General features: G+C 34.4%; 1 long non-coding RNA gene across 1 annotated transcript in view; it reads right to left on the reverse strand.

Annotated features, from left to right (window-relative positions):
• The window catches only part of LOC144239978 (uncharacterized), a 107423-nt gene that overhangs the window by 47355 nt on the left and 41157 nt on the right, over positions 1-18911 (reverse strand). The window contains exon 2 of the long non-coding RNA XR_013337533.1: positions 16037-16194. This is a non-coding gene — a long non-coding RNA (uncharacterized LOC144239978). The remainder of the gene's footprint in view (positions 1-16036; positions 16195-18911) is intronic.

The following is an 18911-nucleotide window of genomic DNA, read 5'->3' on the forward strand; positions in this document are numbered from 1 at the left end:
TGATGTAAAGCACTGTTCCTATCCTCACTCAATATCTTAGCCTATCTCCTACTGAATCATACCACAAATAGCAAGTCAAAGAGGAATTCCTCTATATAAAAATGAATACACACATCATCATCATAATCATAGAAATGATAAGAAGTACAGAGAACTTAGACACCCAAATCTTAAGAAACCCAAGATATATAATCTCAGTGTTAAATACAATAAAAATAAACTTGAACTTTAGTGAAATCAAGAATAATATCCTATCACCAATCTTGGTATGAATAGAAGTTTTTAAAAAATTAGGAGACACTAACAAAATCCCATGCACCTATGGGTTTGATGTCAGAATTTACCCTATGCAGGTAGACTTAAATTTTAAGGAAGATAATTTAGCTTAAAGAAATCATGAGCTAGTAGCGTTCTTAGTTGTCTGAAAGAAGAAAAGACAAATATCTTCCGTAAAAAAAGCACTGTTGATCTAAGCCTGAAAGAATTCCCATAGAAAAACTTCTAAGGAATACGAATTAACTGTCAAAATTAACATAACAAGTAAAGAAACAAAGGTATCATGAGGGGGAACCAGCAGAAATAGAGATTGCAAAAAAAAAAAAAACTCCCAGTTTTTTAAGGTATTTAAAAAGCTAGTTATTGAGTATAAAACAAGTATTGTACATATTTTAAGAAATAAAAAAGTGAAAGGTAGTAATGAAAGGAAGCTATGAAAACTTTTGCTATGGTATGATTGTTTGTGTGCACTAGATTCACAGATTAAAACCTTAACAACCAACATGATGGTATTAGAACGTAGGACCTTTGGAAGATCATTATGAGAGTGGACCCACATGATTGGGAATAGAGTATTTATAAAAGAGACTCCAGACATCTCCCTACTCCTTCTGCCATGTGAAGATACACCAAGAAATCTGCAAGCTGGAAGAGAGTCAATGCCCAGTCATGCTGGAATTGTGGTCTTGGATTTCCAACGTCTAAAAGTGTGAAAAATAAGCTACTCCACCTGTGGTATTTTGTCATAGCAGCCTGAATGGACTAATAGAGAAACTAAGTTGAAAATATTCAGACATTCCAGAAATAAAATATGAAATATTCAGGAAGGACAGAAGAAACAATTATGGCCTAAAAAACAATAAAAACTATTCAAAATACAGCACAGAGAAACAAAAACATGGAAGCTGTGAGAGAATATGGGAAACTAAAGCTAGAATATGGAGATCTAACATTTGTTTAACTGGAGTTCTGGAAGAGAGGATAAATAATAGCTGAAATATTTTCCATTAATCATAAATCCTCAGATTCAGTAAGCCCTATGAAACTTAGGCAGATTAAAAAAAGTCACTACACCTGCACCTAAAAATAATAAGACTGAAGAACACTGAAGGAAAAAAAGAGAAACAGGGCACCTGAGTACAGTGGAATATCATCAGTAAGTTGAGAGAAGATAATTGTTAGTCTTAAATTTCATACCCAGCAAAATTATTTTTAAGTAATTATAAACTTGAGTTCTGTACCCAGAAAATATAGATATTCAAGAGCAAGGGAAATTTTATAACATTTTTTCCATCATAAGCAGTATTTTTCCCTGCACATACACAGTCATAGCATTCATTAAAACAAATTTTCATGAAGGTAATATGAAAGAACCAAGGGAAAGAGAAATAATAAGCAAAGAAAACAGTGAATGTAAAAAAATGTAAAACAAGTATTTCCTATGAAAAGAGAAATTTTGTTTTATGGGGTTAAAATAAGGTTTAAAAATAAACAAAAACAATGGCATAGAAGTTGAAAAGTAACTGATTGGTAATATAAATATCTTTGTATAATTTGAGAGGAGACTAAAAGGAGGGTTGTTTTTCTCATTTTAATAAGAAAACATTGACATCCCTTGGGTACCAATCAAAGAAAGTAGAGCATGTAACTTTCAAATTGGTACAGAGGAAAACAAAATAAGAAATACAATAAAAAAAAAGGCCAAAAATAGAAGAAAAGAAATAGAAAAGTTTGTATAAATGAAAATATTGAAGTGGTTTTAAAATGAATAAAAATTTATTAGAAATTACAATAATGTAAACTGATTAAATACTCCAGCTAGAAGATAAAGTTGGATATAAACAAAACCTCAAATATGACTGTATTCCATTTACAAGTGATGCATCTAAAATATATTAAGGCAAATAATGTATATAAAAGATCACTACGCACTAATGAAACATTCAATTCACCAGGAATATATAGTAATACCCAACTTTGCAATCTAATACTGACTAAACATATAAACCATCATACTGGGAGAGTTAGATATACTTCTTTCAGTAATTCGTAAATTACATAGGCAAAATAGATGAATAATTTTATAGGAGAATTGAATTGCAAAATTAGCTACATTGATCCAATTAATATTCATGGAATGTTGCACCCAAGAAATGATTAATACATATTATTATCAAGTACTCAGAGAACATTTATGAAAATTAATCACATATTGGAACATGAAGCAAATTTAAAGACACATTTAAAAAATTAGTTTTATACAGACCATATTCTTTGATCCTAATGAATGTCAGTAAGAACTGAGCAATAAAAATGTCACTAGAAACATTCTTATATTTTAGAAATTAAAAATCTAATGTATTAACATACGTTAGAGAAGAATTCATTTTGGGGGCACCTGAGTGGCTCAGTTGGTTAAGTATCTGACTCTTGATTTTGGCTCAGGTCATGATCCCACAGTCATAAAATTAAGCCCCACGTTGGGGTCCTTGATGACAACATGGACCCTGCTTGGGATTCTCTCTCCCTGTCTCTTTGCCTCTCACCTGCTCATGTGTTCTCTCTCTCTCTCTCTCCCTCTCCCTCTCTCTCTCTCAAAATAAATAAGCATTTTAAAAAATAAAGAAAAAAAGAATATGCTTAGAACTAAATGATGCATATGCCACATATCAAAATTGTTGAAATAGTTACAGTGGATCTTGGATGGAAATTTGTCACTTTAAATATTAAAAGAAAAAATCTTAAAATGAATGACCTAAGCATCCAAATTGAGATTTTTTGTTGTCCTGGGACTGGAGGGATAAAAGTGGGACAAAGAGTCTACAGCAAAATAAAACAAAAAGAATAATCATAGAGAGAAGAGCATGATAGACTCGTAGCAAGATTTATCAAAAATAAAAGAAAATGCTTAAAAATTAATATTATGATATTAAGGAGACATAACTACAGTTAGCTCAGAGATTAAAAAACTATTCAATTGTCATGATGAAGAGCTTTACAATAATAATTTGAAAACTTTGGTGAAGTGAACAAATGTCTAATAAAATATAACATCAAATCTATCTCAATAAGAAATAGAAAATGGAAGAGTTCTACAACAGTTCTACATTTAGGGGTGCCTGGGTGGCTCAGTCAGCTAAGCATCCAACTTTGGCTCAGGTCATGATCTCACAGTTGTGAGTTTGGGCCCTACATCAAGCTCTGTGCTGACAGCTCAGAGCTTGGATCCTGTTTCAGATTCTGTATTTCCCTCTCTCTCTGCCCTTCCCCTGCTCATGCTCTGCCTCTTTCAAAAATAAACATTAAAATTAAAAAATTGATCAGTGGTTAAAATTCTTTTCATAGAGAAAGCATCTTACAGAATGCTTTATGGCATATTGTATCAAACATTGAAGAATGAGTAAATCAAATGTTACAAAATAAATACAGAAAGAGTAGGAGTGCTCTGCAACACATTTTATGAGGTTCAGATAATCCTGATTCCAAAACCTAAGAAAGATAACAGGCCTAGAAATATATTAGCTAAATTCACGTGTGACTATAGATGCAAACACTTTAATTAAAATATTGATAAACTATCTGTAATGAATAAAAGAACATAATAGATTATGATTGCATTGGATTTTCTCAGAAATATAATATTAGAATTTTAGATTTAGGTTTTGTATTTAGATTTAATATCTGGATTAGTATTTAGGTTAGGAAATCTATTGAAATAATCCACCCTATTAAAGTATAAAGCCATACATTAAGTCAACAATTTCATGAAGAGCATTAGAAAAAATTTAATATCCATGATGGGAAAAATATTTGCAAAACAAAAATAAAAGGAATAAAACAATCTTCCTTAACATAATAAAGGATATAGGTAAATCCCTAAACAAATATTCTTAATGGAGAAATATTGAAAGCAATTTCTTCAAGATCAGGACAAAGAAGAGAATATATGTTATCTCCACTTCTAGTTCATGTTATATTGTTAATTCTAGCCATGCCTATAAAGCATAATAACATTTTTAATGAATGAGTTAATTAATTGATAAAGCTTGAAATGCAAGAATCAAAATTATATATTTGCAGATGATTTGATTACCTATGAAAAATCTAATATGAGATAGTTAATAGAATTGCTAAAACTATTTACTATGGTTGCTGTATAGGATTAATGTAAAAAATTAATTGACATTTTATAGAACACAAATATTTAAGACACATCATATGCTGTATTTTAATAAATCACTAACATTTAAAAAACATTTTGAAACAAATGTAGTCAAAGAGTTTTAAGATACCTGCAAAAAATGTAAATTTGCATCAAATTATGTTAAAGAAAAGCTAATTAAATAGTGAGATCATGTTTCTGGATAAAATGACTCAATATCCAAAAGATGTCAGTTCTTCCCCTATAAGTGATCTATAATCAAGCACAATTACAATAAAAATTCCATGTCATTATTTTGTTGACTGTGATAAGCTGAATCTTAAATTTATGGAAGAACAGAGGGCACAAATTAGTAGAACCTTCCAGTTAAGAAAAAGGGGTGGGGGTATTTTATATATTTTGAATTAATGGCAGCTGCTACTACTTTTAAGATACATGCCTCCTGCATTGCTTATTCACAAAAATTCAGAAGAACATGGTTCTGGAAGGAGGGCACCAAGTACAAGTCTTTTGTCTATATCACTCAGCAGGTTTTTTGAGGAGGTAACCTTGTCTTTTATAGAGCAGCAGACACCAAATAGTGCTATTATGTTGTCTACTTATGACTTAATCGTTCATCTGTTAGAAGACCATACTCAGTAACAAGGCAGAAAATTGTGCTTTAGAAGAATAACAATAAAAAACTCTAGAATAAAAGAAAAGGTTCTCAGGCCTTTAGAGTCAGGATGAATTATGCTACTGACATCCTTGGTTCTCCAGCCTCCAAAGGGCAGACTGTGAGATTTCTCGGCCTCCATAACCATGTGAGCCATGTCCTATAATAAATTTCCTTTAATATGTTTATCTATATGTCCTATTGGTTTGGTTTTTCTGGAGAAGTCTAACACATCCAAAAGATAGTATATATTGGAATATGTTCTGTAGGCACTTGAAAACAATTTGTATTCTACTATTGTCAGGTAGAGTGTTGTCTAAATGTTGATTAGGTGCTTTTGGTAGATGGCATGTTGAGTTCTTCCATATCGTTGCTAATTTTCTCTCCATTATTTTATTAATGTTGACAGAGGTATATTCAAATCTCCAACTCTAATTGTAGATTTGTCTACTTCTCCTTTCAGTCCTATCAGTTTTTGTTTCATATATTTTTTAGCCTTTTTGTTTTGTACATTCACATTTAGGATTGCGTTGTCTTTTTGGTGGGCTGATTTTTTGACACTTTTATCATTATGTAATTTCTCCCTGTGTCCATGATAATTTACTTTGCTCTAAACTCTACTTTACCTGATGTTATTATAGCCACTCCTGCTTTCCTTCGATTAATGTTTGCCTGACACATCTTTTGCCATCTTTTTACTTTCCACCTGCCAATGTTGTTATATTTGGAGTAAGTTTCGTTGTAGGTAATATTTTGGGCTGAGTTATGTTTTTTAATAATTCATTTTGCTAATCTCTGTCTTTTAATTGGTATGTTTAGATTGTTGATATTTAATATAATTATTGATCCATAGGATTTAAGTTTGCTGTTTTAATTTCTTTCCATTTTTCTTCTCTGTTTTTGTTCCTTTTTTTTCTGTTTTCCAATAGATTATTTGGACTTTTTTTTCTAAATTCCATTTTGATTTGTACACTGTTTATGACTGTATCTCTTTCTATAGCTTATATAGTGGTTGCTCTGAATATTATGTTATATATACATAACTTATCACAGTCTAAATTTTTGTTTGCTCCCACTGGTGTTTCCCAATTAATGGTTTCATCACTTCCATGTCTGGGCTATATTAGTGAAAGGAAAACCCAGGAATTTTACCACTTCTTTGCATCTTGAGGTGTCTAAATAGTCTGCTGTCTTTACTCCAGCTTTTCAGGTTTTGTTATGTTTGCTTTACGTATGATGTTCATAGTTTGTACCTTTTGACTACCTTCACCTATTTTACTCCTTCCATTTTTAAAGGCAGCAATTATAGCATTCTGATCTTTGCTACTATTTTTGCATTTTCTTCTCTGACTCTTACTCCCCTGTGTCCCTCTTTCACTTATAGGAATTATTTTTATTACATTGGCCCCACCCAGATAATCCAGAATAATCTTCCCATCTCAAAATGAGCAGTTAATCACAGCTCTAAAATATCTTTTGCTATGAGGAGGTAACATATTCACAAGTACTGGAAATTAAGATGCGGATCTTTATAGAAGGTTATTTTCCAGTTTATCACTAAAAGCTTTATTTGGAAGAGATTTCTCCTATCACTTTTAAGCCGTAAATACATTTAATATAGTTTTGAATCAAATAAATTTGGGGTTTTTCTTGGCTAAGCAAAACTAAAAAAGTTTTTTGTTGTTTAATAAAAAGCAGATGTAGCAAAATCCTTTCTATGCTAATGCCAATAGCTTAGTGTCTTTCTATGATGGGCCCTTTTATTTTTATTTTTTTATTTTTTTTATTTTTTTATTTTTTTGTTTTTTTATTTTTTTATTTATTTATTTTTTTTATAGTTTATTGTCAAATTANATTAAAATGCCTTTCTTCTTTTGTCAAACATCATGGACATGACTATCTGTACTGATTATGTCGTAGTATGTTACATGTATCTAGAACACAACTCACTTTCTTGAGATGTGCCTAACATGTTATGAACTCTTTTGCTCTGGCAAATGCTTCAAATGACTAGTTTGCCACCTTACCAGAAAAAAATCTCATTTATCACAAAACAGGCATAAAGACTCTCAGAATTCTACATTAATCTCAAGAATCAAATATCTTGACATATACTTGCTGCAAATGTGACAAAAACATACTTGTTGACTTGTCCACTTGTCATTTATTAACAGTCATCAGCCATTCACCATATGCCATGCTGAAAAGTAGGTCTATAGTGTGCAGAGGTTTGGAAAAATATGGGCCTTTCCCCTCGGGAGCCAAGTTTGCTAGAAACAGGGAGGGAAGCAAGGAATGGACTCAGCCTGTTTGGAAAAGAGGATGGGAGGAGACTCAGAAAGGCTTCCATGAGTTGATCTTATTCTTAAAGAATAGAAGTGAGATGCTGGCTAGGAGAGTAGTTATAAAGGGAGAAGTTCGCCAAGTGATTAGTTAGCCAACAGAAGAGAAGAGGAAAATCATTCCAAAGACAGATGGCATAGGCAAAGACAAGAAATTTCAGAGGTAAGTTCTGAAGAGCTCTAGGAGATTTAATAATTTGGAGTGAGGATGTGAGGCAAGGAGTAGCAGGAGATGAGACTGCAGAAGTATTTAGGGCTGGATCAGGGAAAATAATATCTTAATTACTATTTTCCCTATAGAAAACACAGAATCATTAAAGCTTTTTTTTTTTTTTTTTGAGCTTTCCAAACAGCACATCATTCTTCCTTGTGACAATTAGACCTGAGGTTAGTGATCCATAGGGTTCACTTTACCCAAGATAGTTTATGTTTATTACCACTGTCCCAGCATTCTCACCAATAGTGCCCACTTTCACTCTCAAAAGTGTCCTGGTTTGACTTATAAATTATACAATCATATTTAGACAATTGCATTATTTACTGAAGAAACACAAAAGCATTACATGATTAATGGTGTCTCATTTTATTCCTTTTTATAATCCCTGCCATCTGAGACTGAACTTCTGAAAATAAAGTTGGATTGATCTTTAGTGAAGGAGGTTGAACAATTCACTATACCTCCCAACCCACAGTTTCTTCATTTGGCAAGTAGCTATAATTGTACTCATCTTATGGTATTATTTTAAGAATTAAAAGGATAAGCATACACAAAACATTTATAGCAGTATTTGGCATAAAATAAGCCAATTTTATATTATTGCTAAGTGGTTTGCTTATCCTAAATTCTGAACTCTTGACTTTAGATGCTGTGTAATACCCAGACAGTCCATGAGGTGTCAGGTCCTTCAGAAGTCACAATTTTCTCTGCTAAAACTGGTAACAACATTGCCATTAATACCATTACACTTGACCCATATCCTCCAGTGCCATTTCCCTCACTAGTTTGTGGGCTCCCCAGAGGCAGGGAAAAATCTACTTCTTACTCAAATTTACATCCTTAGAGCCTTAAACAACAATATCTGGAAAACAGCAGATGCTAAATGGATGCTTTTGAAAGAAATAAAGAATGAATGAGTTGATCCATTTTTTTGTGTGTGATAGGAGATTTTTAGAGGCTTATCTGTAACCTGGGTTCTCTGTGTTTTTTCTGATGTGCTAAACAATCTGAATGATACCTCATATCACTTTTAGTAAATTGTCTTAGGTCGATGGTCTCAATCAGGAACTATTTTGCCACCCACAGGACATTTGGCAATGTCTGGAGACAGTTTTGGTTGTCACATTTGGAGGAGTGTTACTGGCATCTAGTGGGTATAAGCCAGGGATTCTGCTTAGCATCCTACAATGTACAAAGCAGCTTCCAAAGAATTATCTGGCCCTAACTGTCAATATGCTGAGGTTGAGAAACTTTGATAGGTCTATGAATATAGCACATAATTTGTTTGACCTTACCACATCTTTTTGATACAGCTCTGATATCAGCTTAATATCATTTCCCTACATTAAACCCATATGATATTTCTGATTACTTGTTTGTTTGTTTGTTTGTTTGTTTTTGCCTCAGGAATTTATTTCCCAAAGGCTAAGAAACTTGCTTAGCCCAAAATTACGTATACTGGGCATCCTGGAGGTGGGAAGAAATTAGCAGTCCTGGAGGAGAGCATTAAACAATGTGGGTTAGAAATTGGAGGATAAATGGCTTAGTAACCTGCACATTTCATTAGCTTTTTCTCCTTCCTACTCTTGCTCTCCTTCCTCCATCATTCCCACTCCCAGATAAACTACTTGTACCCAAGTCCTTGTCTTGACTCTGCTTTTGGATGAACCTAAACATAGGCAATGGATTTTCCTTGAAAATACAAGTAATCATTACCAGAAGTAATGGGGCAGGGATATGAAAATTTAGCTATTCTACATCTGCTGTTGGATATACTGGAAATATAATAGTGACATGAAATAGTCAAACTGTATAGGTTACCATGGGTCAATTTCATTGATGTCAGTCATTTATCTGACTAAGGAATAAGAAACGAAGGTTCATGTGCCCTGAGCACTGAGGCAGTGCTAGAATAATTACTAATTTAGAAGTGGTATCTACCATTCTTGCATACTCCCTATCTTACTTTCCTTTGACCTGAGTACAGTGTGAGATATGGGGCAAAGAAAAAGACCTAGCTATTATAATAATCAGGGGAAAGAGATGAGAAAATCGGTATTCATTTACAGTATTTTCTCCTGTACAGATGTCATAGATGCTCTTTGAATCACCGCACAAATTTATAGACTCTGTCATTCAGTGGAAAGCATTAACGAAACCCTATTGAAGGCATTACATGGTGGAAAAGGACACAGAGAAATGAGGAAGACATATAAGTCCTCTAGATCAAGATAGAATCCACACATAAAGTCTCATAGTATAAATTTATGCATAATTTTCCTGAAGGTTGCTAAGAGTTGCCTTAGCAGGTAGAGTTAGCTGGGGACCTGGCAATATTGTGATCCTGACATCCAAATGCTTTCAGGGTTCAATGCAATCAGTCATATGAGAGTGCCTACCTACAATATTATTCTGCCTAGAATTCTTCATGCATTATATATAGGTTAAAAGAGGTTGCCATAAATAGTAGGTTCATAGAAAGGACAGATTGAACGTTTGAACTCTTTGCAAAAGAAAAAACAAGTGAGAGAGACAGAGAGACCATTTTTCACTTTCTTTCTGGACTCCCCATCACCCCTCTAATGTGGGAGACTGCAGAAACAACATTAGTTCAACATTAAAATCCAATAAGCTTTTTTCTTGACTTTAGTCTGACAGGTCTCCTGCATGGCAGAGAAGCCACAAGGCTGAATGAATGAGTTTCTAAACAAATTGGGTCAGATGTTGCTTTTGCTTGACTTACTTAAGATTGATTGGTAATTAAGTGATTTAAAATTGGTACTTTCCTAAAATTGTAGCAAACTTGGGGCAGGGCTTTTCAGGTTTTTTGAGACATTCAGAGGATTGGGAATAAAAAAAAAATAACAGTAAAGAGAAATAGATATTTCTGAAGAGTCTTGGTGTAAACAGAAGAATGGGATGTGGTTTACTTTTTTGAACATATCTCAAGCATGGAGAAGAAACATTTAATAATGGAAAATTACTCCATCATTGGAATTATAGGTAGTATTAAAGTAGCTTCTCTTCTGGTGAATGAAGAAAAATAAATGTACATCCACCCTCTTCCTCAATCAAAATCAGTGATTTATGGACTTACCATCCTATGTGGGATTGAATTGACTTTCTCATGGCCTAGATAATGTTTGGTAAGTGCAGAGAATGAAGTAAGGGGAAATGGAGCCCAGGAAGAAGCCTAAGTAGGAGTCCTGGATGGGCAGGTCATACTAAGGTGAGACTAAATAGAGTGTGGATAATATTATTCAGGACTCAATAGAGTATTACTAAGCATTACTAAAAATCACAGTTAAAATCATCCCTTTTTGTACACCTGTGAAAAAGTAGAAATTTGTGCATAACTATCTTGTATTATACATATAATAGAAATTATAAATATAAAATATGTGTTTGTTTATCTTAACCCTGAACATATGCCTCTGATAATTCTACTGTATATATTCCAAGGTGACAGGTGTTATTTAATTTTATTTCTCTAGAATCTGATGCAGACTTCTGTAGGACTTGGTGTATGCTTAAATCTTCAAAATAGGTACGTCCAAGTAGAAGATATTATTGTCATCGTTTAGGGGGAGCAAGAGTATAGAGAATTTTATCTGGTTTTATATTTTGAGATTCCTGGAAACATCAAAAATATTTTTTTGTTTTTTTCATCAAAAATATTTCTAATGCATGCATTAATTTAATGAAAGTTTCTGGAGAATAAATGCAAGATGCTGAAATAGGACAATCCATCAATCAGACAGGAATCCTATCTTTAAAAAGCTTAATATTCTATAGATAATAAGATGATACTGATTCTGTAAAGTGAAATATTATAGGGTGATATAAATTATTTATTAGTTGGGTTAAGAAGAGACTTTTAGACAGGAGAAACAGCAGGGAAAGCCCTGGGAAATAGACAAGATTTTAGCTGAAATTGGAGAGTTGGTGGGATTTGAATTGGTAGGAGTTGGATGTACTATGTGAAGAATTGGATATAAGAGCACATATGTATGGAAGAGTAGGGATAGGTACACAGAGCATCAGGTGACTTGATGCAATATACAGACTGTGGAGGAAAATAAAAGAATAAGATGGGAGAGGTTGTCCATGATTTAGATGGTCAAGGGCCTTAAGTGGCAGTTTGAGAGCCTGAAGCTTTGTCCATTAATCAAGGGAGACTTACTGAGGACTGATGAACTGAGTTATGCCTAAGGTAGATTAATTCCATAGTGGTATTTAGGATGGATTCAACTAGGGAGACTGGAGTTAGGCAATCTGAACAGTACTGAAAGCTTGCCAGAAGAGAGGTACAATGAGTATGAAGCACTGGCTCTGTAGTGGGGGAGAAAGATGAGAGAGCAATTGTTTCAGACATGCTGGATTCAAGTATCATGACCAAGTTGTTCACTGAAGATGATCTAATTTTCAGACACTTTGAATATCCATAGTTATGCCAAAGATACTATATGTAATGACACTTAAAAAGTGAGTTTCTTAATTTCACTAAGCTCTATGTTATCCTTAAGAATTACATTCATGCTCTAAACAAGTATTTTTCAATCTGGGCTATACATTTAAATCTACTGAGGTGTTCTTAAAACTGAGAAAGCCTGGAGAATCATCCCATACTTGCTTGGGATGGGGCCCAGGAATCTGTACTGGCGATGTTTCAGAGCCCATTGAGATGTGTATCCCAGCAGCACTGGACAGTAGTACTCACTTTGTAAGTTTCCACTCCCATGTGGAAAGCAGTCATTTATTACGTGCTGCCTGTGTCTGCAGAAAGGAGCAGTAATTAATGCAATCACAGATACTTAAGTTGGGTGATTCATAGAACATTTTTAAATTTTATGATATCTTTGAAACAGTTTTTGGTTATGCATTTTGAAAGGTTTTTTTTCTCCTTCCTTTACTAGTTGGTGACTAGCATTATTCTTGAAAATTTATTATTGAATGCTTATTTTTGAGTTATTATTTAAATCCTCACTATCATTTGATTAGTTGGATTTAGAAAATGTTTCTGGGGGCGCCTGGGTGGCTCAGTCAGTTAAGCGCCCGACTTTGGCTCAGGTCGTGATCTCACAGTTCATGGATTCTAGCCACCTTAGGCTCTGTGCTGACAGCTAGTTCAGAGCCTGGAGCCTGCTTCAGATTCTGTATCTCTCTCTCTCTCTGATCCTCCCCTGCTCACACTGTGTGTGTCTCTCTCTCTCAGAAATAAATAAAAACATTTAAAAAATTAAAAAAAAAAAAGAAAATGCTTTTGAGTGTCCATCTGAAGTTGGTATTTTTGGCTTCCAGTGCATTTATTGAACAGTGCTTTAAGAAGAGGAGCAGAGAGTGCCCTGAAAAAGGCTGTCATACTATGTGAATTGCAATCTCAGTCAACTGTGTCTAATACTATTAAATTTTAAATACAATCTAAAAATAATTTATTCAGAAGGAAAAAATTCAACAAAGAATATATAATCAACCATTTTTATATTTTTGTGATATGTAGGCTATTTAATTTTGCCTTCTGGTTCCTGTTCATGTATGTAAATTTTTGCATAGTTATTATGTAGATCCTCAATAAAATTTCCTTCTTTTTCATGAATTAGATTAGTTGCCATTATAGCATTAAGATTTTTCAGCATTTCAATATATTGTATTTGATTTCACAGTAGCATTTGAATGAGTGTGTAATACTTCATTAAATGGATACACTGTAATTAACAGATCATTTAACCCCATCAGAAACTTGGGTCATTGTTTTTGTTGATAAACAATGCTGTTGTCAACATTGTTTACAATGTTTTAGTTAACATATTCATTAAACATTGATTTATACTACTTAGTTGGGGAGAGATTCAGATATAAATAAACCCCTATCTGGCTTCATGGAGCCGACAATCTCATAGGAAATTATATGAACCATATAACAGTATCATAATGAATATATAAACATGGAAACATGATGGAGGAAAACTGAACCATGATGACAAGAAAAAAATAACACTTGCATTAAGTCCAAAACGATGAAGAGGGATTTAACAGTAAGACAAGGTGGTTAGGGAACCAATTCTGAAGAAATTAAATAATACTTTTGCAGAAGTTTGAAGCTTATGGAAATGATCAGAGGTTAAACTGGAAGGAACAGGTTGGTACTGTGGTAGTTTATAATGATAGATAATGCATAATGGTAGATAATGTAAATAGAATGGTCAAGGATGTGGAAAGAGAGGAAAGATCTTAATCTTCCATATTTTTCCTGTATAATAAAATGTAAGTAGTAAGATTATGGGTCAAAAGGAAGGAACAATTTCATAGCTCTAGATATGTATTGCTAAGTACCCTGGAAGAGGTATGCATACTCATACAAGAATCAATAGCACATCACGTGTTACAAATATAATTAGCAACTTAGGTGTACTTTATCATGATTTGGCTAATGTCACATGGTTAACTTTTTTATTGTGAAATGTATTGTACACACTGAATAGTGTGTACCATCTATAGCAGAGTAAAATAACAAAAATTGAGTACATGTGTATCCAACATTGGACTTAATAAATAAAAGTTTTCCAGTGAATCAGAAGCCCTTCCATCTTATCTCATCCTCTTTGCCACTCCCTCAGAGAGATAACTATTTCCTTAAATGCAGTATTGCTTTTATCTATTTGTAGAGTTCTAATATGTATGTATATAATTCTAAATAATATGTTGTGAAATTTTGCCCATTTTAATTTTTTAATGTTTATTTATATGAGAGAGAGGGAAAGAAAGAGAGTGAGAGGGAGGGAGAGAGACAGAACATGAGTGGGGGAGGAACAGAGAAAGAGAGAGACACAGAATCCTAGGCAGTCTCCAGGCTTTCTCAGCACAGAGCCTGACATGGGGCTTAAACTCACAAGCCATGAGATCATGGCCTGAGCCAAAGTCAGAGGCTTAACCAACTTAGCCACCCAGGCTCTCCAAAATTTTGCCCATTTTAAACTTTGCATACATAGCATACATAGAATCATATGTTAAATATTCCCTTTGAGGAGCTATTTTGGCTAAATATTTTATGCTTGAGACCCATATTATGACTGCTTTGCTATAGTTCATTTATTTTCACTGCTTTATATTGCTACGATAATGGAATACATACCACAATTTATTTATTTACTTGTTTATCTTATCTTCTATCAATGAACTTTTGCATAATTATTACTGTTTTGAATATTTTGTACGTGACTCCTGGTGGCTAATCTCCCTGGGATATATATCTAGGTATAAAAAGGACAGGTATAGGTATGTGCATCTTTGGCATTACTAGGTGATATCAAACACTTTCCACTGTAACTGTGACAATTGACACACCTACCAACGAGTGTGAAAGTTGCATTGTTCTATTGCCCCACATCCTCCTCACTACATTTTAATTTGGGTCACTCCAGTGGATATTCAACAATGATCCATTGTGATTTCATTTTTAGTTTCCTTGATTTCGAATGATATTGAACTGCATCAATGTTTTAAAGCCATTTATGTTTTTATACTAGTCACTACTACATCATACCTTTTGCCATTTTTTTTCTATTGGAATTTTTGAGTTTTATAAAAATACACTTTATGTAGAATTGGCTTATGTTTCAAATTCTTTTTTTTAACCTATTTTGAGAGAAAGAGAGAAGAGAGCAAGAGAGCGGAGAGAGAGAGAGAGAGAGAGAATCCCAAGCTGGCTTGGCCCTGTCAGAGGGGACCCTGATGTGGGGCTTGAACCCGTGAACGATGAGATTGTGACCTGAGCCAAAATGGGACACTTAACGAAGTCACCCAGGCTCCCCTCAAATTCTTTTCCCAGTTTGTTGCTCACCTTTTTTCTTTATATATTTTCAATGAGAGTTAAAAAGAGAGCTTTGTGAAGTCATCTGTTATGAGACAGAAGGACAAGTTTCAGAATTGGTGTCATAAAATAGGTTTATGTCGGGAGAGAAGCAGGCCCTATTCACTTTGAACGCTGAGCCAAGGTGTACCTAAATGTTGTCCATGAAATATTCAGATTCTAGTAGATTCCATTTATTTATTTATTTATTTATTTATTGAGACTGCTTGCACATGTGGGGGGAGGGGGGAGAGGGAGAGAGAGAGAATCTTAGGCAGGCTCTGCAACAGTAGAGAGTCCAATGTGGGGCTATATCTCATGACCTGAGCCTATATTAAGAGTCAGAGGCTTAACCCACTGTGCCTCCCAGGTGCCCCTCCATTTTTTTTAGAGTCCATCCAGGTCAGGTTTTCTCTTAATTGCAACTTATATTGTTGTAATGGACAGTGATATCTATTAGCGAGGATTTTACTTACAGTTCTACATTTCACCAAGTTCAAATTACTATACAGTTGTTAAATAAAAACCCACCTACCTTTCATTTATCTCATTTCAAAATTCGGTGATTTTTCTCTGCACAATCCCTCAGGATTCTTCATTATTTTTCCAGGCATGTTTCTTACTTGCCTTGAATGTAGGCAACTCTTGAATGTAGGTCTTTGTGAGCCAGAACAAACTTCTCCCTTAGGGATTCTGAAAGGTAAAAAAAAAAAAAAAATGCATTTCACATTTCTGCTCTGAAGGATGTTTTCTTCAAGATGAATTGGTAACCTTCAAATATTGGATGACTGACTTTCTCGGCCTAATTTAGAAAAGAATGACTTCAAATCCTATGAAAAAGACATCGCCTACCAAAAGACCCCTCTGGTGGGCCAGCCTTTCCCCTTGGACTATGGATCTCAATCCTCCTTGCCTTGTCAAGGGCTTTATTCCTTCATTTATTTCATCTCTTCTATCCCAGTAGTCTCTGCTCTATTGTTTTCTTATTTCTATAAACAAAGAAACATGCTTTAGAATCTCTCATTAAGAAAAAACAAAACCTAACAAGCACAACAAAACAAAGCACCTTTTCTCCTTATGTCCCTCTGGCAATGTTCCCATTTCTTTACTCCCCTTTTAGAGTAATACTTTTCAAAACAGTTTCCGATGAGCAATGTTTCCAGGTCCTTCCTTTTCAATCAAGTCCTCATTGCTCCCCTGAAAATGTTCTTGTCCATGGTCATTTTTCTGTCCTGTCCAACCCATTCTCTTCGGTTTCTTCTTGATAAAGGATGTTCCGCTCTTGGCTCATATGACACAATACCTTGGTCCCTGGCTTTTATTTTACTATTTTCATTGACTCATTTCTCATCTTTTACTATTTCACTATTCCTAATAGAGGAATGCCTCACAGAATAACACAGGGCCATTAATTATCTCCACTTTTACCCCTAAGTTGATCCATTTCTCACCATACTTTGACCAGTATCTGCTTGATAACAACTACAAAATTCTTTTTTTTTTTTAATGTTTTATTTATTTCTAAGAGAGAGAGAGAGAGAGAGAGAGAGACAGCATGAGCAGGGGAGGGTCAGAGAGAGAGGAAGTCACAGACTGAAACACGCTCCAGGCTCTGAGCTGGCAGTCAGCACAGAGCCCGACGCGGGGCCCGAACCCACAAACCGCGAGATCATGACCTAAGCGAAAGTCGGACGCTTAACCGACTAAGCCACCCAGGCACCCCAACAACTACAAAATTCTTATTTCCAGCTAAGATTTCTCCACTACACTAGAAGTACAGTTTACAAACTTGTCTACTAGATGTCTACACTTGGATTTTTCAAGACCATTTAAAATTTAACACGAGCAGAACTTCTTAATTTGAAACTTTTCCAGAAAGCACTTTCTCCCTTATTCTTCCTCATCTGTTTTAGGAGTACCATTATCACTCACTTGGCCAAATCACAAACCTGAAATACAGCCTTGTTTCTTCTCTTTACCTCATTCACAAAATCAAGTTTATTGACAATTCATGAGTGTTCCCACAAATATACCTTGAACTTGTCCTTTCCTCTTGACAATTACTTTTATGATCATATTTTTAGAAACACTCAAATCTCATTAAGACAGTTTCATAGCTCCCTAATTCGTCTTCACATTTACTCCACTGTGATTCGTTTTCTTCATGACAACCAGACTGGTATTTTTTTCCATAAATGGAAAGAGCCTGGCTCTTTCCCATCTTTCAGGTTTCATCAAAACCCATAACAACTTCATCTCAAGTAGTTCACCTGAACAACTTATTTTTCTATAAATCTACTTTCTTTTTTAATTAAAAAAAAGTATTTATTTAAAAACATTTTTTAATGTTTATTTTTGAAAGAGAGAGAGACAGAGTGAGTGGGGTAGGGGCAGAAAGAGAAGGAGACACAATCTGAAGCAGACTCAAGGCTCTGAGCTGTCACCACAGAGCCCGATGCAGGTCTTGAAGTCATGAACTGAAATCATGACCTGAGCCAAAGTCAGACTCTTAACCTACTGAGCCACCAAAGTGCTCCCAAAATGTTTATTTTGGCAGGGGGGGTGACAGAAAGAGAGACAGAGGATCTGAAGCAGGCTCTGTACTGACAGCAGAAAACTCAATGTGGGACTCAAACTCACAGACTGTGAGATCATGATCTGAATCAAAGTCTGATGCTTAAGCCACTGAGCTACCAAGGTGCCCCTCACCCTACTTTCTTATATTAATTATAACACTTGACACAAATCTAGAATTATCAATATGTTTGCCTAGTGCATCGTAAATACTTAATAAATATTTGTTGAGTGAATTAATGGAAATGATTTACTAGAATTGGGAAAAAAAGAAGTACATATGGAAATTATCAGTTTCACATTGGTATGGATTTCTTCACAAAACTGTCATTTCTTTCCATCGGCATTATTTACCCAGTCTATAGATCATAACCTGAAGGAATTGCTGTAATATGCTTGCCTCTATTTTGTAGGAGGTTGGACAAAAAGTTAGAGTTTGGATGAACTAATCTACATAACTAAAATACTAACAAAAATGTTTAAATGTCAAAATCCTATTGCTCAAAAAGTAAATAAGGAAGAAAAGTAAGCATATAAGGAAAATTTTACTTGACAATAATTTTTACACCTGTTGTGAACCTGCCAAATCTCGTTTGGTTCTCTGGAAAGCAGCTGGTACTAAGGTGGTCCCAGAGCCAGGTGCCACAAGCCAGGGGCAATGAATTGGTATTCCCCAGTCAAGAGCTAACTGGAAACTACAGAAATTAAAGTACATCTTCCTAAATGTCCTATGCTTTCAACATTTTCCCTTAGAAATTTTTGCTAATACATTTCATATTCTGGCTGCAATTTTCTTGACATCTGGCTCTTATTTAAGCCATTTGTACATAGCTTTT

The sequence above is a fragment of the Crocuta crocuta genome, unplaced genomic scaffold, assembly GCF_008692635.1.
Source record: "Crocuta crocuta isolate KB4526 unplaced genomic scaffold, BGI_CrCroc_1.0 scaffold246, whole genome shotgun sequence".
Classification (NCBI taxonomy): domain Eukaryota; kingdom Metazoa; phylum Chordata; class Mammalia; order Carnivora; family Hyaenidae; genus Crocuta; species Crocuta crocuta.